Source organism: Amblyomma americanum, chromosome 9 (assembly GCF_052857255.1).
Source record: "Amblyomma americanum isolate KBUSLIRL-KWMA chromosome 9, ASM5285725v1, whole genome shotgun sequence".
NCBI classification, from domain to species: domain Eukaryota; kingdom Metazoa; phylum Arthropoda; class Arachnida; order Ixodida; family Ixodidae; genus Amblyomma; species Amblyomma americanum.
In genome coordinates this window covers 104,202,892-104,226,898 of record NC_135505.1, presented here as the reverse complement: position 1 = coordinate 104,226,898, position 24,007 = coordinate 104,202,892, and the positions used below count along the sequence as shown (strand labels likewise).

Sequence of the window (24,007 nt, the reverse complement as noted above, 5' to 3'; positions counted from 1 at the left end):
GAGATTTCGTTTTGCTCAGGAAAGTGCATAGTTCATTCCAGGTGCCTGGTTAAGTGCTGTGGTGAGCATTCGGGAAGTGGTGGTCCTTGGAAAATCAAAACAAGCCTTCACCACATGATAGCAGGTTCCGCATGCGAGCCAGAAACCTAGAGGTAGTACATCTGTCTACTCCATCCTTGGGTGCTTGTAGGTGGTCGTCCCACAGCAGATTAATCCTTTCTGGGAAGGACACTCGAGGGATCCTGAAGTGATGTTTGAAATCAAGCTCCTGATTGTGGAGGTACTCAAGCAGTATTGATTTCTATATTAGGCAGCAGTACGGACCTCTGCCTTGTGAAACAAAGAAAGCTCTTGTAATGCGGATTACAACGAGAATTGTCACAGTAACGTTGTTAAGCAATGTTGCAAGAAATTAAGTGCATAATTGCATTCGACACAATTCAGTGAGGTGTGCTGCTCCTGATGATCATTCTAGCTGGTACACTGGCCAAACTTTTATATTTTGCGCCTCTCTTTTTTAAAGAAAATAAGTGCGTTTCATTCAAACCTCTCTGCTTAATTATCAAATAGGGAATCAAATGGCAGTAAAATCTCTTCATGCGGACTAGCGCTGTTGAAGCAGACAAAAATATCCTACTTTCCACAGCAAGTCGCCATCTCCCGTAATTTTTGTACAGCAATATCTCTTTATATGCCCCTGCACCGAAACTCAAATTCCTCTTTTAATCACCAGGGTTACTTTTCCTTTAAAGCTGTGTTTTTTATTGTCTGGTTCCACTTTTTTTTCACAAGCAAGTTCTTCGTGCAGTTCGCCTGTCTTCCTCCGCTTAGATGAAAAGCGTGTACCGTGAGCGTCACAGAGGCGTAAATACGCTCTGCTGAAACTGTCTGTTGCAGCAAAAAATAAGCAAGCTGTGAACAGCACGTTTTTAACTTGTTTTATTAACAATTTCTAAAAAGATGAAAGTGAGTTCATGCGCAAGTTTTAGTTTAATTGGTATGCCCCAAGGAGGAGCGTGAAGTATGTATATATGAAGTATGTCGGCTTCCTAGACGTCACACTAGACGTCTTATCTGACGTCTAGGGAACTGGAACGCTACCTTTACGTGTTCACTTGCGTTTGCTTTTATGAGAATGGCGTACACGGATAGATCGCTTTCCTAATCACTCCTATTTCCGTGTCCTTTTTTTTCTTTTCAGTTTTATTTCTCTTCCTGGCTGGGACAGTGGCATGGTGTCCATCCGCTAGAAAGAAGCTAGCGACCACATCGTCATCATCAACATCATCATCATCATCATCTCCTTAGTGTTATCCTATTGTCTTGCATAAGTTATAGGCATTTCACCTGGTCGAATGGAAGCGGGGTGTTGAATTCGCACCAGAGCGAGCGAGTCGCCAGAAATCGACCACTGGAACTCGCGAACCTAGTCCAGATCAGCCAGTGAAATTCTAATTAGCCTCCACGACGACGTAAGAAAAGTTGCTCCGGAACGACCAGTCAAATTCGCCATAATAGGACTTATCGCATTGCTCTTTTGGTGGTAAATTGTTAATGATCGAACTCTTACAACAACCAAGGGTCAATGCCCTCTTCGCTTATTTTTCTTTTAAGCATATCGTATTTGGGGAATTCCTTCCAGTCGACGTCGCCTTCCTGGCACCGGTGTCCATCCAGAGGGCAGATACTAGCTTATCTTGTGTGCACTGGTCACAGCCCGACTCGCACAACAAGTGCATGCAGGGATGAAGCGCCATCCTCTTCCGAACCAGCCCACAGGCACTGCATACTCGATTCGCGGGAATCGGTGTAGCGAACTGCAACAGCTTCCAGTCGAGTAGGCCGCAGAATCCGACCAACGTGTAGTCACCACTTTCCACAGCCATTTTTTCTGCGTTCGTTCAAGGCTTCCCAGTGCTCAAAGAGTCTGCCGAGGCTGCCAGGATAAGCGTTCTCCCTCGGTCACCCTTCCTCGTTTTCCTCTAGCGCTCTTTCGCTCTCTTTACATTTGCTTTGCACCTGCATGTGTCCTCAACGTCTGCCGACTGCGCAACATCTCGACGTCTGCCGACTGCGCTGGGGCGGAGGCTTGCGCCGGTTCATCGCGCCCACGCGCCTTTCTATTCGAGCTGTTCCAGAGTCTGGACGAGCGCGCAACGCGCACGATAGGTTCTCGAGACACGTTGGAACCCAGTTTATTTCAAAAGAAAGCTGCCATCTTGCATACACAGCGCCGTCCATGATCTGGGCAATATTGTTGCCATGCTGTAGTGCGGGATCACGCAGTTGTGCATTCGCATATGGGTGAACGGCAGCTGTTTGCTTTCTAGTGTGCTTTAATTTAGGTGCTACAGTGCGCGTCACGCGAATAGTTATTGGTTGAGGTTAAGTGCAGCTCGCTGAGATCACATGTCCGGAGAATCAGGGCAGCAACGGAGCTGCAAAAGCTCGTCGAATCTTAGCAATGCGCAGGCTGTGCCTGAGATTGCCATTCGGAATTAGTGCTTAATTAGCATTCGTAATCAGTAATAAGTGCATTCTTAACAAGCTGTAAAGTAATTTGCCTTGAATAGCTTCCTAGACAGGCATGCGCAGAAGCTTGCGTAGATTGATCGCACTCCCATCTTCAGTGCATACGTCCAGGGAATTGTACTTGCTCTTCAGAATTCGCCTTCTATTTCACACCAACGGGATCGATCACGGCCGATCAATTGCTGGCGGTACAGTTCATATGCCGATTGCATCACTTTGTCGGTCGTTAGGCAACTCCGCGATCGCAGCATTGTATGCTTTCGGATAAAACTAGTTTCTGTGAAAAAATGCATGCAAGCACGCCAGGTACGAATATTGTGGCTTCGCCGTGTCACGTTGAAGAGCTTAGGTTGCGCAGATGACACTATTGTATAATTTTGCATTATATAAGAATAAAACAATAAAAATATTTGCATACGTTCCATGGTGAGATCTGGAGGGTACCACGGTGTTGTGAATCTAAAGCATTTTGTTTTGTGCGACATCAGCATTTATCAGTGGTTCACAGGCCCCTGTATACCGCTGTTTTTAGCCACATAAGGTTGCATGATGCTTCTGGCATAAACAAGACAAACAGTTGCTGCGGCAATTTATTATCATGATTTAATTGGAGCGAAGAAAGAATTTAGTTTTCTTTAAGCTCGCATTTGTGTTTTAATTTACAGCCGTACGTTTGTGAAGTTCATAGGAATTCTATGCTGCTCGCGAGAATTCCGTAATTGTGAACCAGCAATCCATGCATAAAATCACATGCAGCTTGCGGTGGCATGTGCAGATAAGTGATGCTCACTTCTGTATGCAGGCTTTACAGCGCCGCATCATGGAGGCTGCCATATTTGATCTCGGGAGCACGCCGGCATTACACGCCTTTTGACTGCTTGGCGAGCGCCTCTTGCGACGGCTGCTACATTTGGTGGCTCGGTTCCGACAGGCAGTGTTCCGGCTGATGCGGTTGGAAAGGAGTGTGCAGACGACACTATGGTTTGGCCAATGCTTCTAAGGACATGTGAGAGCAATAATTTTCATGACTTGAGGGGGGGAAAACTTGATCGGGCTTCATTATTTTTATTCATATCGCGCAGAGCCGCTCAGCTCTTCCTCTTCAAGCCTATAGGGATGGATCGCCTGAATGTTTGTGTTTGCATCCGCTGAAGGCTTTGCTGAATCTTTTTATTGTTTTTGTCGAAAATGGCGGTATTTAATGCCCCAGCGGTAGCGCAGGTCGTTGTGTTGTGTACCTGCATGGAGACACCGCTCTAAAACGCTCACATGCCCATCGTACGCATTTGTTTACAAGCTGTAAGTGGTACTTAAAACACCGAAAATATTTTGTGCTGGTTTTGTTAAATACAGAAAGGCGACAAAAATAAATAGACGCACAAATGTTAACTTTTATGGCATCAGTGTCATGCGCTGTAAAGCAGTCTTCAAGAGCTGGCATGCAGTCGTTTGGAAGGATTCCGCGATAGTATTGTCAGAACGGGAACATGAAAACGCGTTAATACGAGACGAAGCTCACTATTATGTCAGCCTCACATGTAAGCTTGTGGTACCCTTACGCTCGATATGCGGACATGAAATTGCTCGAGGTCTCGTTGGTGGTAAGTAATCAGCTTCGCTCTGAGTGCTGGCCTGCGGAGTCACTTTTAAGGACTGTGTCGCATGGACCGCGAGGAAGTGACAGCCACCCAGCACGCCAGCCGTAACACAAATGCTATATTCGAATATAGTGCACAACGAAAACAGCGCTACTTGGAGCGAAGCTCAACAGTAGCACCAAGACGTCATGTAATACACGGAGTGACGGTAATCTTTGTCCACTCGCGCGGCTGAGCACTGCATAATCTGCACCAGCGGCATGATGGAGCGTGAGCTGTCCTTTTTTTCCGTACTTAATTCGTCCTCGGGTGCTCCTGTTACTATTGGCCGTACACCTTAACTTACGAGCAACGGGGTCTCGCTACACACGCGGACGCAACTGCGCAGCATCTGAAAGCACGAAGTGACGGTTTCTATGGTGAAACAGCTTGGTCATGCGGCTATGTTGTGCATTCACCTTCGTAGATTTTCCCAAGATGGAAAGCTTTCTTTCTATACTGGCTATCTAGCGCTGGAGAAGGTGTTTGTTGTGTTCGCCGGTTCGGAAAGGATGCATGCCGAACGTGCGCGATAGGGACAGCACGTACTTGTACAGTTCGGTTCCGTGATGATCGCAAACAGTCGCATCTCGTACCTTTAACTCTCTGTCGCAATCCTTGCAATCCACAACACATCTGTTTCCTCTGCCTTCCTACATCTTCGCAGAAAGAACACATTGGGAAGCAACCCGCGATATTAGACAGTTTTAGCTGTGCGTAAGCAACGGCTTAGCGTACGCAAGGAGTTCGCGGGGATGGTAGTGCGCAAGCATTGCGTCTTACGTGCGTACGCTAGCGAGCGGACTTTGTGTTGCGGCGCTTGCGTGGCTTGCGTACGTTAACGTTGACGAGATGGCTGCGCCCTGCTCGCCCGCTTCGGAATAAATACATGTCGCCGTTTAATTGGCAGCGGTTCGCTTTCATTTCGCCTACTGTTGCCCAAACGTAGCGGTGTAAACGATAACTAGCCCCTCGTTTTCAGACAATTTGTCGATTTTCAAGGTTCTAGGCCTAAATAAATGCAGTGTGTTTTCGCCGTGCCGCGCGCTACGTCGGAGTATAAACGCGCCTTGAGAGCAAGGCTGCTAGACCGGTATGTTAGTCACGCTTCGATTAACAACGCGGCAGGCAGGCACCTGCAATCGTCTTTTGCGATCATTGACCCTGCCGACTTAGCTACGCGTAGACGCTTGCGCCGGTTCATCCCGCACACGTGTCTTGCAGCCTCTGTACGAGAGCGCAACGCTCACGATACGTTCTCGAGACACGCGGAAACACGGGAAATGAGGAAATGTCTAAGATAATTAAATACTTCTTTCTATGCACCATTCTAAAAGAACGCTGCCATCTTGCATACGCAGCTTCCTCTATGATCTGGGGTATGTCGTGGCCGTGTTGGAGTGCACTATCACGCAGTTGTGCATTCGCATGCGGGTCAAAGGCAGCTGTTTTATCCATGGTGTGCTATAATTTCGGTGCTGCACTGCGCATGACGCGAAAAATCATTGCTCGAGGTTGAGTCAAACTCGATGAGACATCTTCGCAGCTTTGTTTACGTAGCAACGAAATTGGAAAAGCTTGTTGAATTGAAACAATGTGCTAGTTGTCCCCTGATTAGCATTCGGAAATAAGAATTACTGCGTTCGTAATTATCTGGAATGGAATTTGCCTTCAATGGCTTCCTACTTATATATATATATATTTTGATTGTACACAGGGCGAATAAAAAGCTCTACAGGCTGTGGGGTTGAATGGGGGAAAAAGTACGTTCTCCCCACTCAATCGCGGCTGACACGGTTCAAAGCCGCCCGGACCCCACCCCGTGATCGCGTTCGCTACCGAGCGCTCGCCGACCACGGCGGGCCTTGCTCTGGGGGAACAAAGGAACGACACATTGGCTGACACAAACAGGCATTTATTGCTACAGAAACAATAACGCCAGCTAGCAACAAGGTACGCTAATGAATCGAGGTCGTCCGACTCACCAGCAAGGTTCCGAGCGAATGTTCGCCCGCGCTAGGGCAAGGGATATAAACTCCGCAGGCCGGACGGGACGAGTACGGGAGCCTGTCTCCCCGTCGCTTCTTCGCCCCGCCGGCGAAGAGCGGAGCCCCGAGCGACGCGTCCGCTCAGGCCGACGATCCCAGCCGTAGCCCCCCTGCCCCCTCTCCCGCGCGCAGGCTTTGGCACTCTCCGCGCAGCGATGCTGGCACCCTCTCTTGCCAGTTAAGGTAACTCACAAGGGAATCCGCTCAGCCTCGAGGTGAGACCACCGCTGCACGGTGCCTCGCGGGAAAGCAAACTCAGGGGGCTGCAGGGCAGGTCCCCACAAGGCCTGTGGCGCCTTTAAGGATTGCCGTTAGCTCGGCACAGGGTCTTGTGTTTCTGATCGCGTGTGCGTGCGTAGACTGATCGCACTCGCACCTTGAGTGCATACGTACTTTGATTTCTACTCACCCTTCAGAATTCGCTATTTCACACCAATTGGATTGATCGCAGCAGTTCCAGTTGTGGCGGTACAGTTCATACGCCGATTGCATTTCTTTATCGGTCGTTAGTCGCAAGACTACGATCGTAGAATTGAATTGTTTCGGATAAGAACAGTTTCCATCAATAGTTACGTGCAAATACGCCAGGCGCGTATGTATTGTGGCTTCGCATTGTTGTTTTGTAGAGTTTAGCCCGCACGAATCGAGTGCAAGTTAGAGTATTTTGTTATTTTACATTGTTATTTAAGGAAGAAACTGATGGAAAACAGTTTCATATGTACCATGGTGGAGTATGGAGGGCACCGCGCCTTGTGTACCTACAGGGTGAATCAAAAGTTTAGAGGCCATAGGGTTGGATTTTCGAGCGTATATTCTATAGCCGCTAAGATATTCAGACGTGATAATTATGTCTGTGCTTTTGAGAATCAAGTATGCTGTAAATGCCCCAGTACACGGTGCAAAAGCTAATCTTTTGATGGGGGTACACATAAGGCAGGCGAACATACTGGGAGTACTCACATATATTCTAACCAGAAACTGTAAGCGCACAAAGAATGCACAAGCGCTCAGATATTATCACTGAATAAATGTCCGAGTGTCCTTTGTTGATTATTCGCACTGTTCCAGTTGCTTTACGGCAATAGCTGATTCAGGTGGCTTCTAGGCTTTCCTAACCATTTCAGCTTTTATACTGGATGGGCTGTGCAAAAACAAATGTCCTGAAGGCCGCAAGAGCTGTTTATTCAGTGGCAGTTTTTTGTGCAAGCTTATTGCTTATTGTTCTTTGTGCAATAGCAGCGTTTATTAGTGGGGACCATACCGCTGTTTTTAGCCACGTAATGTTTCACTATGGTTCTGTCATGAATACGGCGAGAAGTCCTGCGGCAATTTACGATCATGAATGTAGTAGAGCGATAAAAGAATTTAGTTTCCTTATGTTCCCTTTTGTGTACAGCGGTTCGCTTCTAATTTCCACGCAAATGAATGCTGCTCAGAAGTAATCTCTAACTGTAAGCCAGCAAACCTTGCATCAAATGATTGGCAGCACTCTGTGGAATGCGCCGCTGTAATGCCCGCTTTTGACTTGGTTCGGTTTAGGATGGTTTAAGGAAACTTCGATCACCTGGGGTTCTTTAACGTGCACTTACATCGCACAGTACGCGGGCCTCTAGAATTTTGCCTCCGACGAAATTCGACCGCCTCAGCCGGGATCGAACCCGCGTCTTTTGGGTGAGCCGCCGACTGATTGACTGAAAACTTCATTTTCAAAATATATACAGGGAGCTAGTGGAGACGACGAGCGCCATAACCACTCAGCCACCGCGGCGGCCATGATGCCTACTTTTGTATACTGCGCGGAGACTGCTGAATGCGCACTGAAACACCACAAAAAAAGGCTGCAGCAGTCCCAATTTACTCTATGTTCAGTCATATGCATGCAGCTGGGGACCGCAAAGCTTCCTTTTCAAACCTAGCTTTGCCCTTCGCACAGAGAACGTGAGAAGCTCTGTTTCCATTTCGAATCGTCAACATCGGCAGTGTTTGTGCTAGATGAAGACGCTGAAAGGCGTGCAAACCAACGCCCTGTGTTTCCGCATTTATGCAAGTCTTTGCCTTCAGAGCTGTTTTACGCTGATTCACTGACTTTGGACGACGCTAATGACAAGCTTGAGGCTTTATGAAAGTTATAACAGTACGGCTATGAGATACTAAGGAACTTGCGTTTTTTCCAGCAATAACATCTCCGTATCTGATAGCCGTACCGGTAAAGCTTTCATGCAGTTTTCGCCTTTTACATGTGCCGATTGTGTGCTTCGGTCACAAGATGGGTGTAGGTTTTATTTCTTGTTTTTATCTTGTTTTCTTGCATTTGTTTATCGTAGGGTTACCTTATGTTTTTCATTTGGGTTTTTATGCTGCTTACACGTGCTGAATTTCGTGGCGCATGCTCACCGAGTGAGAGGAGTTTCTTCGACCAGGCATCAGTTGTTAGTGCTCTCTCGTCTCTCCTGTTCACCCTGTGTTTTTTGTGCGCAGTTTTTAGGTGGAGCGTTAGCAACTGGCCCAACTTTATACTTTACTGAAATCTTGACCCCCCATAAAGAAGCATTACGAATTGATTTTCATGCAGTGATGAAACCGTGCGTCTGTCATTAAATTGCTTAGATCTCTTGCGGAGCGAAGAGCTGAACTGTTATACTTTTACAGACGACCTTGAATTGTCCGACAGTTCCTCAAGCAGTTTAACTGGATCCATTTTCCCGTTGTTTGCACATACCAAGCAAAAAAAAAAAAGACAGCACGCGGTTACCACGCCAAAGGCCGCAGAGCTCTGTATGAAGTTCGAGTGTGTTCGCTGAATCGATACAATGTTTTCTTTCATTATATATTCGTTTATACACGTTTTAATGAACCTACAGTTTTTGATGAATGAGACACGAGTGTGAGAGATATAGCTCGTTTGGTCTCAGTCCAGGTCCACAATATTGCCCGGCGATAGGACGTTTGAGGTATTCTCATCCTACAGTTTTCCAGCAAAGCACGAACTGAGGAAAGCTTCAGGAGGACATTAACCCATTGGTGCACTCCAATGGTGCTCAGAATGTCTTCTTCCGGATAAGGACGTTCCCAGCATTCGAGGAAGTCCTGAGCACGTTTAGTGTTGCCTGGGTTTTGTATACCTCCAACTGTGCGCTCGATAGTGGGACCAAATTTTGGCACTCGTCTGAAAATATCAAAGGACTGTCACATTACCTGGAAGTTTTTTCCAAAAACTCGTTAAGGGTAGTTCGTTTAGGCGGTACAATTGAGAGCGAAAAGTTTTTATACGAAAGATTAGAGGGGGCCCGTCGAGCGCGAACACTGTTGCGTTTGGCATGGGACGACCCCTTTAAAACTTGCGACGGTTGGGTCTAAATATTATATTTGCAATTCGCTTTTGAGGTGATTGTTGATTTAAATTGAATTGCATTGTTTTGAGCCAAATTCCAAAACTCATTAGGAAATTAAGGCCTCATAACTGACGAGTACATTTAATGAAGGGATATCTCGGGGATAAACCAAAGCTGTAAGAGGCTTTGCTGTAATTAAGCGCCTGAAAATAATCGCAATTTTTAAGCTCTAAATTCAGCCTCACAAAAAGTTATTTGATCGATCATAGTCCCAGATATATGATTCTCTACGAGACATAAAAACAACTTTATTTCGCAATACGTCTGCTCGAAACAAAAGATGCGTAGTGGTCAGTCGATATAAACAAAGGTCACGATGCACTTAAAGTTCCTTGAGGTAAGATTTGTTCCATAAACAACACTGGCCTTCAGGCGTTTTCACGACGTCCTTGTGGCCCCATCATGCAAGTACGACTCACAAAATCAACTCCAATGTCATCCGGAGCTGGTCTTGATGCACGTAGCCGTCACGTACCAGGTCAAACAGATTAAGGGACCCTTCAGTATGATAAAACGGCTCGTTCGATGTCTCTGTGGGCCTTCGTGTCAATTCACATAAAGGGGAGGGTTTAAATTCCAGCTGCCGTTTTGTAAATTCCTTCGGGTGCACCACACTAAGCCTAAAGCTGTGTTGGAACGGCCATTGTACAACGCCGTCCATGTTGCCCTTGTGTAGCTGCAGCCCCAAATAAAGCAACAGAGACTGACCACTTTTCACAAACAGAACCGCAGGAGACATGCAGTAGCCGCGCAGGTACATTGGCTCGGTTTTATATGGAGCGGATCCGTGCGCTACAGCCCTACCGTAAAGCAATTGAAAGCCTTTGACACAAAAATGACGCTCTGATCTTCCGTGTTCAGTGCGGGAAATCAGCCTGTTCAAGGAGGCCAACGCTTTTTCGATTTCCTTATTTCCACGCTTGATTTCATCGATGGTTGCATCAAACCATGAATAGTCGTCATTCATCTGTCCGGTCGGTCTTTCTAATTCACCTTTGATTTCTCCTTGCAAAAAAGTTATTGCGCTCAAGAGACTGCCGATGTCCTCACTTCCAGAGATCGAGGATGCTTCCAGCTCCTGCTTAGAAGCGGTTGTTTGGGGGACACTTGCGTTTGATGTGCCTTGGTCTTCTCGGGCTCCCTGAAAATTTTCCTGCTTTATTGTCATACGGACGGCGTTTACGCCTTGAGAGAGAAACTGCTCCAGACGTGCCCTGATTTCGCTTGTGTGCTGATCAAGGGCTCTCCCCAAAGCTGTCAAAAGTGACACATCTTGCCCAGTCTGCCCTCCGTGCTCTGGAGGAGGATGACGGGTTGCGAGACTTGAACAGCCCGATCTGAGGTGCGCACACATGTTTTTGCAAAGAACTGAAGCCAAGCACTCTGGGCATCGAGCAGAGTGGTGTCGACAGTAACGCTGGAAGTGTTGGGTGATGTTCGAGGCAGCCATTATGGCAGTGCAACCGTTTGCTTCATTCCAGCAGCAGACCTGCATTTAAAGAGCTAAGGATTAGTTATTGAAATTACAAAAGATACAAGTGAGAAGAACAATAAATCATCTAGATAGGACTTCGTTGTCATCCCTGGTGTACGGCTTTGATGATGCAAGATAGAATATAAATAAAAGTGTCTCCGCCACCGTTCTTTGGGGCGGGAGAAAGACTCAGAATTATGATTGACTCAAGTTATATGAATATGACAAAGAAGGACACAACAAAAATAAAAAGAGATCACAATCACATTCTTGATTGGACGAAAAGCAGTCAGGAGTTTAATAAGAGAGTGGAATGTTGCCGCATTTCCTCCGTTACAGTGATTGATCGCCGCTAAATTTCGCCGTATTTTTTTTTCATTCTGCCACAAGCACACACAAGGCCACCTCTCTGCAGAGTCGAACGAACAATACTCAGTATGCGAGGGTTTGCGGTGGCAGTCACAGCTCGACCACTTTTCTTTTTGGCGCAATTTTCTTTACTTTCTTGAAAGTCACAACGTATTGGCGGTAGAATTACCTCACCACCCTGCAGAATATTGACGAAGCGTTAGTGATATTCTGTGCTTAGTTTTGAGGTCATGACCCTGTCGACCAATCCAAATTTTCTCGACACGCTGTAGCCGATGCCCGGTTCTTCGCTGAACAGGACCCCTTAACGCTTTCGTATTAATATTTGTCCTGAAAATGCAGTTCTCATGTGGGAACGCTTCAGAGACTGCATTTTTTAGGATGCTGTTGAGGCTGTGTACTTTACATTGGCAACTCAGGCAGCACTTGCAATCGGGCCAATATTTGAAATGTATTGGCATAGGGCGGTCCTACAAAGGACTTGGGACGATTACTGGGACGATTACCTATACTGCTTGGGAAAATTCCGGATTAGCGAACCATTAATTTGGCATTTTGCACAACCGTGCCCCTACTGCTGCACTGAAAATCGGTTTCAGCCGACTGGGCGCTAACTTCTATACACCTTTAGCATACAGTGTATAGTGTTACTGTTACCGGAGTAACTGGAGCCCGCGCGCAGCCAATAGAGAGTTTTTGTATAGCGTACGCAGACATACGCAAAGGCATAGCGTACGCTATTAAATAGCATGCTTCGCAGTGCGCATGTGCCAAACGCTATTCCAAATTGATAATGTAACGTGAAGATGTGCACACCAAAAGGGAAAAATATATTTACAGGGAAACAGCTTACAGCCACGCAGCCGAACAACCGGGCACGCGAAGCCCAGCCGCAGAAACGCACTTCGTCCTCTTCGCGTTCCAAGCGCGAGCGCACCAAGCACGAGCGTTCCAAGCACAAGCACAACCGTAGCATAACTCCTGGCGGCAAAAGCACCGTCCCGGTGCTAAGTGGATGATGTAGCAGGCGTGTGGTACGGTTTGAGACGGACTACATGAACGACGTCAGTCAAAGGGCTAGTGGACGACGTCGGAGCATGAAGAGGTGTAATCTCGTAGGTCACGTCGGTCACCTGACGGAGAACTCGATAAGGGCCACTGTACTGACGTAGAAGTTTCTCAGAGAGACCTACACGGCGAGAAGGAGACCAAAGGAGGACGAGTGAGCCCGGCGGATAGTGTACTGGGCGATGCCGGCGGTTGTAAACTGACTTCTGGTAGGTCTGAGATGCGGTGAGCCGGTCTCGGGCGATTTCACGGGCCATAGTTGTTCGGGAGATGGCGTCACGTGCATACTCTGTGGTCGAGGCAGTAGAACTCGGTAGTAATGTATCCAATGGCAGCGCAGGATGCCGACCAAACAGAAGGTAGAAAGGAGAATAGCCGGTGGTATCATGCCGCGACGAATTATAAGCAAATGTTACATAAGGCAAGGCAACGTCCCAATCGCGGTGGTCGGGCGAGACATACATGGATAGCATATCGGTCAGAGTCCTGTTGAGGCGCTCGGTAAGCCCGTTCGTCTGGGGATGGTAAGCTGTAGTGAGCTTATGCTGCGTGCCACAGGACCGGAGGATATCGTCAACTACTCGGGACAAAAAGTAGCGGCCGCGGTCCGTCAGCAATTGGTGTGGAGCGCCGTGGTGAAGGATTACGTTCTGCAATAGGAAGTCGGCGACATCGGTTGCGCAACTTGTTGGTAACGCACGCGTGATAGCGTACCGGGTCGCATAGTCGGTCGCGACAGCAATCCAACGGTTGCCGGAGCAGGACGTCGGAAAAGGTCCGAGAAGGTCGAGTCCAACACGGTAGAATGGTTCGAGAGGTACGTCAATAGGCTGGAGAAGGCCAGCAGGCAACGTTGATGGTCTCTTCCTGCGTTGACAGAGGTCGCAGGAGGCAACGTAACGCCGAACAGAGCGGTACAGACCAGGCCAAAAGAAGCGGCGTCGGACCCGATCGTATGTGCGGGAGACGCCGAGGTGGCCTGCGGTCGGTAGGTCGTGTAGTTCCGCTAGGACAGATGAACGGAGACGGTGGGGAACGACTAGCAGGAGCGGAGGTCCGTCAGGACGAAGGTTGCGGCGGTATAGGACGCCATCCTGAATGACGAACAGTTGCAATGAAGGATCTCGGCTGGCACAGTTGAGGCGATCAATGAGAATACGCAAGGAAGAGTCTTGTCGCTGCTCGTCCGCGATGTTAACCAGATCGGAGATAGCGAAGAGGCACGGGCTGAGGTCGTTGTCTCCAGGATCAGGCGGCTCTACAGGGTGCCGAGACAGGCAGTCGGCGTCTTGATGGAGACGCCCTGACTTGTAATGAACAGTGTAAGAATACTCTTGGAGGCGCAACGTCCAACGTCCGAGCCGGCCTGTGGGGTCTTTCAGTGAAGACAGCCAACAAAGGGCGTGGTGATCGGTCACTACGGAGAATGGACGGCCAAACAGGTACGGTCGGAACTTAGCTACAGCCCAAACAAGAGCTAGACACTCGCGCTCTGTAATTGAGTAATTTCGCTCAGCTGTAGAAAGGAGGCGGCTGGCATATGCAATAACGCGTTCTTGCCCTTGGTGACGTTGGGCTAGCACGGCGCCAATCCCATAACCGCAGGCGTCTGTGCGAACTTCAGTCGGAGCCGACGGATCAAAATGGGCCAGAATAGGTGGGGAGGTGAGTAAGTCGACTAGCGAAGAAAAGGCCTCCTCTTGGGCAGGGCCCCAGGTAAAAGGGGTGTCTTTCTTTAGAAGGTCGGTCAGGGGGCGAGCGGTGCCGGCAAAATTTTTGATGAAACGGCGGAAGTACGAGCAGAGGCCGACGAAGCTGCGCACATCCGTAGACGACTGGGGAATAGGGAAGTCCTTGACGGCTTTAACTTTAACAGGATCCGGGCGGACACCAGAAGCGTCGACTAGATGTCCGAGAATGGTGAGTTGGCGGCGACCGAATTGACATTTCGACGAATTGAGCTGTAGCCCGGCTCTACGCAAGACAGAAAGAATGCTCGCCAGTCTTTCGAGGTGCGTGGTAAACGTGGGCGAAAAAACCACAACATCGTCGAGGTAACATAGACATGTGGACCATTTAAAGCCGCGAAGCAAGGAGTCCATCATTCTTTCGAAGGTAGCTGGCGCATTACAGAGACCGAATGGCATAACTTTAAACTGATATAAGCCGTCCGGTGTGACGAATGCCGTCTTTTCGCGGTCATTGTCATCAACAGAGATTTGCCAATACCCGGACCGAAGGTCAATTGAAGAGAAAAATTTGGCTCCGTGAAGGCAGTCCAAAGCATCGTCTATTCTTGGGAGTGGATAGAAGTCTTTTTTTGTTATGTTGTTTAGGTGCCGGTAATCAACGCAAAAGGCCAGCTGCCGTCCTTCTTTTTAACCAGCACAACTGGTGAGGCCCAAGGGCTCGACGAGGGCTCTATGATGTCTTTACTGAGCATCTTGTCCACCTCTTGCTGTATGATGGTGCGTTCTGTACTGGTCACTCTGTAGGGTCGTCGGTGAATAGGAGCTGCGTCACCGGTGTTGATGCGATGCGTGACTACAGATGTTCGAGCCAAAGGGCGGTCATCGAAGTCAAAGATGTCGCGAAAAGACGACAGAAGATACCGAAGGTCGTGAGCTTGCCCTGGTAAGAGGTCAGCAGCAATCATTTTTGCATATTCATCAGGTGGTGGGACGTCAGAGTCGCGGCAGTTCGACGAGGGTGGGACGCTTCTCACCGCCGATACGACGCATTCGGCAGCAGGGCACAGCGTGGCGAGCGACATACCTTGTGGGAGCGGCTGAACGTAAGAGGCAAAGTTGAGAACCGGAAGGGACGCTTGATTTGCCGACATGGTGACAACTGTATGCGCAAGGGCAACACTGCGTGTAAAGGGCGCATCAGGAACCGGAGTAATGATGTAGTCACCATCGGGAACTGGCGGGACAGAGGAGAAACGGACATAAGTGGCGGCATCGGGGTCCAGGCGGACAAAGTCGGCGGTGCACAGTCGGTGAACAATTGGATCCGGTGGCTCTGAAGGAACAGGTAGAGCGAGTTGAACGATGCTTGTGGCGCAATCTATAAGGGCGGAATGGTCGGTGAGAAAGTCAAGGCCGAGAATGATGTCATGAGGGCAGTGTTCGAGGACAGTGAAGAGCACAGAAGTATGGCGGCCGGCTATTGAAACACGAGCAGTACACATTCCGACGACAATAGACATACCGCCATCTGCAACACGGACCACAGTTGAGGGGGCAGGAGTGAGCACTTTCCTTAGGCGACGGCGAAGACGAGCATTCATGACTGAGACGTGCGCTCCAGTGTCGATCAGAGCGGTAACAGGGACCCCGTCCACGTCGACGTTAAGGATGTTCCGATGAGCATGAAGAGTTAAAGGAGGGTTTTCTGGTCGGGTCGTCAGAGCAGCATCACCCCCAGACGCTGCAGCCATCAGTTTTCCGACCGGGAGCGGGCATATGGGGCCGGCGACGAAGGGCGGCGAGGTCGGGGCGATGGAGATCGACGGCGCTGAGGTGACGACGAACGGTTGGTAAGCGGGGTCTGAGCGTGGTGGCCAGAAGAGGTCGTTTCCGAGGGCGAGGGAGAGCGGCGGGAATATGCAGAACCTGGCGGGTAGCGGCTGTAGGTCGAGGACGGACGGCTTCGGCAGTGTCGAGATATGTGGCCAACTCGGGAGCAGTTAAAGCAGATGGGCCTGTCATCAGGTGTTCTCCATTCATCTGGATTGCGGCTGCGTCGAGGGTAGTATGCACGTTCAGAACCGAGCTCCGGGGACATGCGGCGAGCATATGGGGCACTAACTGAGCAAACAGGTTGAATCCCAAGATTGGCAAATTCTTTGCGAACGACAGCCTGTATAAGGGATACTGCTGGAGTACTGTCTGTTGCGGGTGGATGAAACGCAACGGGGGACATTGCCTCTACTTCTTGGCGCACAAGTCGTGTCAGGCTCTCAGATGTCGGCAGACGGCTCGGTGGAGTCGAGTCTACACAGGACGACGTCGCAGTCGTATTCGGCAACCGCGTGAACTGCGGAGAAATTCGGCGGCTCTTCGCTTGTTCAAACCGGCGGCATTCCTTGATGATTGCGTCAACCGTTCCGCAGTCCTTGTATACAAGAAGGTTAAAGGCGTCATCTGCGATGCCTTTGAGCACGTGACCTACTTTGTCGCACTCTGACATAGTGGCGTCGACTTTCATGCAGAGAGCTAATATGTCCTGAATGTATGATACATAGGACTCTGTGGACGTTTGTGCACGGCATGCGAGCTCCTTCTTCGCAGCGAGCTGACGCCCGAATGGCTTACCAAACAGGTCACAAAGCTTGCGCTTGCAGAGATCCCAGCTGGTGAGTTCATCCTCGTGGGTCTCGAACCATACCCTGGCAGTGCCCGTCAGGTAGAAGATGACGTTGGCCAACTTGAGGGTCGGGTCCCACCTGTTGTCTGTGCTCACGCGCTCGTACATTGCGAGCCAGTCCTCCACGTCGACGCCGTCCGTTCCGTTGAAGGTCCCAGGATCTCTCGGATGGGCAATGATGAACGCCGGGTTGGCGGACGCCGACGGAGCGGCCCCTTCGCTGGCCATGGTTGAAGAGCCGGCGAGCTGACGACCGCTGCGGAGTTCCGTGCTTGCTGTGGCTGTACTCCGCACCTCCACCAATAATGTAACGTGAAGATGTGCACACCAAAAGGGAAAAATATATTTACAGGGAAACAGCTTACAGCCACGCAGCCGAACAACCGGGCACGCGAAGCCCAGCCGCAGAAACGCACTTCGTCCTCTTCGCGTTCCAAGCGCGAGCGCACCAAGCACGAGCGTTCCAAGCACAAGCACAACCGTAGCAATATTTAACGTACGTGTGCGTTACGCACGCTGTTACTCGAATTTAGTGCGCGTGCTCTTTCGTACGCTAGGAAAAATAGCCTCGTCAAGATGGCGGCGCCCGTCACCCGCTTCGGCGAGAATTCGTTGTGTTGTGTTGTGTTCGGTTTAATGGCGCATAAGCGACTAAGGCTACCATGTGCCAAGCTCAAAGTATAAAGAATGGTTTTCTGGAGATTTTTAAAAAGATAAAAATTGGCGGTGTGCAAAAGCGGAAAGAGTTATTCCGTTATTCCTCGTTCACCTGGTTTTCTTTTTCTTTCCGAGCGCATGAGCCTGGTTCCCCTCACGGTCCACGTTCGTTTTGGTCGCCTAGGTTTCTTTAAGTCGGAAGTTAGCGCCTGTGTTGTCCGTCTTTCTTTGTCCCTTGTGCAGTTTTTGCGCTTCCCATATACCATGGATCATCGTTACCGACTCGCCCAAGTTTCCACCCTTGTGAAACGAGGAGGAAACAGGAGAGTAGTCAGAAAGGAGATAGGAAAGAAATAGATGGAGAGGAGGACAGAAAAGGCGACTGCCGATGGGATCGGGTCAAGCCCCGGTCGGGTCAAGCCAGAGCTGCCGTCTACAGGAAGCTGGGGCCAAAGTGGTGCGTTGCCTCCACCGAGGGGCCTTAAAGGTCCAAACGCTCGCCATCGGCTCAACTACCAGGATCCCCATTTTCCCAAGAACACGGCGATGCCACGCACGGCGAAGCGCGGGTGCTCAGGTCCGTGGTGATGCACCGTTTACAATCATCCCACTGCGGGGATCTCCCTGCGGATGCTCGGGAACCCGTGGTGTCGCCACTCACCAACGCCTGCAAGCTGCAGACGCCCCCCTGCGGGGGGCTCGGCGAGAATTCGCCAATGGGTGCGTTCCAATTCCTACTTAGACGTCTAGCCGTACAGGCGCCATCTTTGGACGTGTTCCATTTCTCACGAAGCAGTCCAAGAAGACTGCTTCGCCGAAGTCAACATCAATGCAGGCTAACTTCCTGTCTAAAGATGGCGGAGCTGACGTACGCGGAACGAGTCGTGCTCTTCGTCAGCGTCGGACTGCTGCCAGAGTATGGATAGGCACCGTCCTTTAAGTGTGAGTCATTCCTTTAAGTTGGTACGCAAACTAGTTGGCTAATTAAACAGTCTTCGTGGACGTGCGATTCCTAGCGGTGATTCACGCAGGAGAGAATCAAGTGGTTGACAGATTTGCTATAGCAGCGGAGGCGGTAGGTCTGCTTACATGGTCTGTTTATAATCTGACGATGCGGGCTCTTAGCGCCTTGATTTTATGAATTAAACTCGTCGCTGTCGTTGGGCTCTTCGCCGACGTTAAGACGGCTGGCGTAACTGTTTACAAATGTGTTTTTTTCGGTTGCTATATTAGCTGCATCATATTTTTCGTGCACATTATCTCTACAGTCTCAGAACAAAGACACCGGCGTGTTTCGAATTGATTTTAGTCGGTGCAGGATTAAAGCTCGCTGCTGTATTCAGGTTTTCGGCCGCCGCTGAGTACTTCGTACGGCAGAGAGCAGGCTCAATGGCACGCATGTGTTTTTCTGTTGCAGTATCACCTTTCGCGCATATTAATCTTGTGTTTACGGTCTTTCGTATCCTTTTTTAATGTTTACAGGTTCGCCTGGATGAGCACGTTCGAGGAGCATTGTGCTCTTGAGGACAACAACAACAATAGTGCCAATAATAAAAGAATAATGCATATGTCTTTAGCGTCGTCTTCGGACTGCGGACAATACGGTCTGCTACAAGTAGACTGACTGATAGGCGCTGCCACCAGTCTGATTCGCCAGCAAAATTATTGCTCGATTTCCATCCATCGATTTCTGCTTCCTTAACAATCAGAAAAGGGGTGCCACGAGCACGTCCGCTTTCCCTAGGATCACTCAGCTCGCGTACAAAGCTGAAGGAGACTTCCGAAAAGAAAACACGGAAAGTGCATTTTATTTCGTTAAGCAAAAAAAAAAGAAAACGTTTCGAGCGACCGCCGTCTTTGTCCTGTGTTCTTCTGCAGGTGCCTCGTGCTTTCGCCGGTGAAGTTATGTATGGAAGCCGGCCGTCTACGGTGTGCATGCAAGCACCTCAACAGCGCGCAGCAGACGACGCGGAGCGCGTATGCCCCCTTATGTCAGTGATCAGAGGTTGCCAGACCAGCAAGCAGTTCGCAGAAGAACCGGAGAAAATTCGTTTTAAAAATATTTTCCGCACAGAATCAACTGAAACTTAGGGCAATTTTATTTAGCCATTTGAGAAATAAGTGCGAAAAGCAGCGTATGCGTGAAAATACTCTGTCATGATCCCTTTACGGCTACACTGCAGCTCCGCCCACTTTTGGGACCGGCGCACAGAGTTCCTGCACGACAAAAAAGTATTCTGTTGTTAAAACTTCTCTTGTCACCTAAGCAAGATGCTAATCACGAGAAAAATTTATGAGCTATAGAACTTTCATACGTGGCTTGTTTAATTAGGTCAAACGTTACAAAGCTTGTTTCGTTTATTTTTGTGACTGGCTAGCTGAGTGATACAGTACGCCGTGACCGTGCACAGTAATAACAACTGCTGTTTTTTTTAAGTTGTATCCAAATATAGGTTGAACGAACTCAGCGATGTCGCGAAAACAAAGTGAAATTTTTAGCAGGAACTTGATTCCAGAGAAGGTTTGCTTGGAATTGAAGGCACATAGACCAACAAACTGCCATGGCGGTGGAGTTGTTCCAGTAATAGAACACCTTTGCAAGCTGATCGAAGGCAGGAAGAAAAGTGTGACGAACATTGGACAGCGCCGCGTGTTGTCGAAAAAGGGTGAAGCTTGTAACAACTAAGTCAGGTGTGATGTAATTGAGCAAACGAATAAAAACGAATACTAAGACTGCGAAGAGTCGGAGATAAAAGTTAATTTTGAATGCCTAAATAATCAGCGATTCGCTGATTACATTGCCTTGCTGAGTCACTCAGGAGGTTAACTGCAAAGCATTATCAATGATTTAGACAGGCAGAGCAAAACGGTTGGTCTAAAAATTAACATGCAGAAGACCAATGTAATGTTTAACAGCCTAGCAAAGGAACAGAGGTTCACAATTGGAAGCGAGGTGCTTAAAGTGTTAAATGAATACGTCTATTCAGACCAGGGAGTGACAGGTAATCCGGATCATGAGAGGGAACTAACTAGGAGGATCAGAATGAGGTGGAACGCATATGGCAGGCTCTCACTGATCATGAATAGCAGTTTACCAATGTCACTCAAGAGACAAGTGTACAACAGTTGTATCTTGCTTGTACTCACTCACGGGGCAGAAACATGAAGGCTAACGAAAAGAATTCAGCTTAATTTATGACAACACAGGAAGCCACGGAACGAAAAATGATAGGACTAACGTTAAGAGTCCGGAAGAGGGCAGAGTAGTTGAGGGAACAAACGCGTGTTAATGACATTGTAGTCGAAGTCAAGGGAAAGAAATGAACTTGGGCAGGGCATGTACTGCGAAGGCCAGATAACCGCTGGTCCTCAAGGGTAACGGAGTGGATTTCAAGGGAAGGCAAGCGTCGCAGTGGGTGGCAGAAGGTTAGGTGGGCGGATGAGATTCGGAATTTTGCAGGCATAAAGTGGGCGCAGCTGGCAAAAGACCGGGTTATTTGGAGAGACATAGGAGAGGCCTTTGCCCTGCAGTGCGTGCCGTTACGCAGATGATGATGACGAGAAATGGTTTGCTGCATTGAATTTCAGAGCTGGTCTGGCTCTGTTGATTACTTGTGTTCTCATTCGCAGGCGCGCATATTCGCACGGACCATATGAATCTGGTGGGAAATGTGTACTTCACAAAGCAGACTGGATTACATGTGTTGGAATTCTACGATAACTAAGCGGTTTTCAATATCCTGCGATTCCAAATGTCGCTGTTTGGATTCGCCACACGCGGGTGCTCCCCGTACGGATATTAAACCACTTCGGCGCCTGCGAGTGTAGATGCTTATCGGAAGAAATCATTTAGCGAATAATCCTTGCGGGCTCTGGGAAATTCTTATCATCTGCAGAGACCACAAAATAAATCTTAGAGACCACCGATGAACGAATGGAATTTAATTTTCGACCCCAATAAAACGGCTTCGCAGCTGTCGTGGATGAAATCTTTTGTGATAGTGGCCAAGTTTTTATTCGCAAGTTTCTTCATAGTCGCAGCCATCCGTAGGCTAAACTTTCAGCGACTGCGATTAAGTCTTTACTAGCATCTCGGGGCTGGACTGAGGACAAGAAGCGCATAATCTTCCCACCTATAAATATAAACAAGTCGGCCCTCACATTAGCACTTCTGATTTGCAGGAAGTTCCCTTAAACTTCAAGATTAAAAAACGTACTCGGACAGTCACTGCTTCACTGCTCGCCGCTTAATCGCATGCGTGAATAGCGAGACGTTCACCTTTTGTCATATGAAAGCATCGTGCTGTCGTCCGCTTACGCGTTACTTTGTCACACGTACGGAGCTCTTATTACACCCTAAACACCCAATATAAAAAATGAGGAACCGGTACTGTTCGACTTCCTCGCTCACCTGTTCATTCAGCAGATGTTCGGCAGTGAAGTGCGTCCACTGCATGTCCTTTTCCGGGCACGCCAGGCCATCCAGGGGACAGAGTCGATCGCCGCCCTGTGTGCACTGCTCGTAACAGGACTCGCAAAGAGCGTGTAGGCAGGGAAGAACCGCCGTCGTTGTGCGCACCAGCCCGCAAGCACTGCACACTCTGACACATGGAAGCGGCTTCACGAAGTGCACAGGCCTCCAGTCGAGGTCGGCCCGGAACCCGACCAGCGTGTAGGTCACTTTTCCAGGAGGCATTCTGCCCTGTTGTCGTCCTAGCGCTAAACGATGATGGAAATGCTCTGCCCGCCCGCGAATGCGCTATATCTCTGTCTCTCCCCCTCTCCTTCGGTTTTGTTTTCTGCCCGTCGTCGAGGCTAAGATTGCTGTGATAGCCACAGCAGACACCTCTTCCGGTTCCTTGCAACGCGGTGTCAGCACTTTGAAGTCACATTGGCGATTACTACAGCGCAGGCGTGCGCATGTCCACAGCTAAAATGGTGGCTGGTTGAGCACCGAAATTTTGTTCATAACGTGAAAGAGAGAGAGGATTCTATCCTGGGGCTTTGTTAAGCACTTTTTCATGCTTCATTTTTGTTTTTCAGATACTGTATTTGTTCAGCAAAAATTGCGCGGTGACGGGAGCGAGAAACAAAACGCCACTGGCTTTTCGTGACGCCCCGATAGTTTTTTTTCCCCGTTGCAAATTAGAAGTTATGTCGGAAGCTGAAATTTTCGTTCCGGGACTTGGTCCTTAAACCGCGTTGCGTAGCCTGATCGTCGAAATATAAACCTATGAAAACGCAACCTTCAACGATTCAATCAAGTTCTCAACAACTGTCTACAATTAGAGAATAGAAATGCTGCAATATCGGTAATATGATTGCAGTCGGTGTCTTGTGTTTTGGCACATGATTATTAGCCGTCAAAGTGAAGTAATCGATTTCTAATATTGGATGGCCAGTGGTATGCTGTATCTCAGCTTTGTGAGTTTGCACTTTAGCAGATCTCGGGTGCTTAACCTCGTTGTGTCTTTGTTGACACGGTGGCACTTTTACCCAGGAAGGTTGAAAAATAAGTGCAGCCTAAGCGCGCTGCAATGCAACGTAATTTTTACCGCGCAGGATATTCCTGCTCACCCGCTGAGGTCGACACCCGGGTCTGCGCAGCTCTAGAAACCTGAACCGTGCCGACAGATAAGGAATTCATGGGGAGACCCAAAAACATGCGAATTTCTCTTCTGGAACGAAAGCTCTACTCCTCGAGCGAAACTCCCAAGCTCAGACCTTATGCGCGTTTGACCTTCAGTCGGCGGAGAGGAGGTGCGTCCGGTGACGTCATACCACGTGACCCGCTGCGGAGAGTCGTCGCGCAGAGGCGGGCGGAGCCTCTCCGCTGCAGTACCACATGACTAGCGGGGTTTAACCATTGCTTCTCCGACGCAGCTCGCTTAGCCTTGCCATGGACGAAGCGCGCGCTTGTCCGAGCGCATCAACTCTTGACCGCAAGCAACAGGCTAACCATGCTTAAACCAGCATAATTTTTGTAGCACTGGACTGTACAAGCTATCGGCTGTTTATATGGGAAGCGGAAAAATATTGCTTTATGTGGTTATAATGAAAAAAAATTAGCAGTGGCTTAGCTTGACTATGCCAGGATATACGTAGCATGAGCTGCGCTGAGCCTGTGAGCCTCAATTGCCGCTGAGCAGCAATTTCGCTCTCTTTCTCCATGGCTATACCACACTGGCAAACGCCCCGCTATATGTATACCCCCACGGATACCTCGGCGCATGCGCACATGAGAGGCGCTATCAAGCGCCTCCACCCCAGCGTCTGAACTGGCTACTGCGCAATGGAGGCCCACAGCTCGGGACGCGCCGGCGGCAGTGCGTCTGCCGCGGCTATGAAGTCACTCGTCTGGAATGCGCTGACAGGGATGAGCGCGCGGAGGCGGCGGCTCCGGCACCCCAGCTCTGCGCCATGTGACGTCAATGCTCCTCGCGCATGCGCAGCACGGCT

At 49.2% G+C, this 24,007-nt stretch overlaps 1 long non-coding RNA gene across 1 annotated transcript; it reads right to left on the bottom strand.

The window, feature by feature from the left end:
- Positions 1–9,841: 9,841 nt before the first annotated feature.
- On the bottom strand, positions 9,842–22,269 carry LOC144105260 (uncharacterized). Its single transcript, XR_013308739.1, has 2 exons — positions 21,960–22,269; positions 9,842–11,098 (listed from the first exon to the last, which is right to left on the bottom strand). It is a non-coding gene; the product is annotated as an uncharacterized LOC144105260 (long non-coding RNA).
- Positions 22,270–24,007: the final 1,738 nt, after the last annotated feature.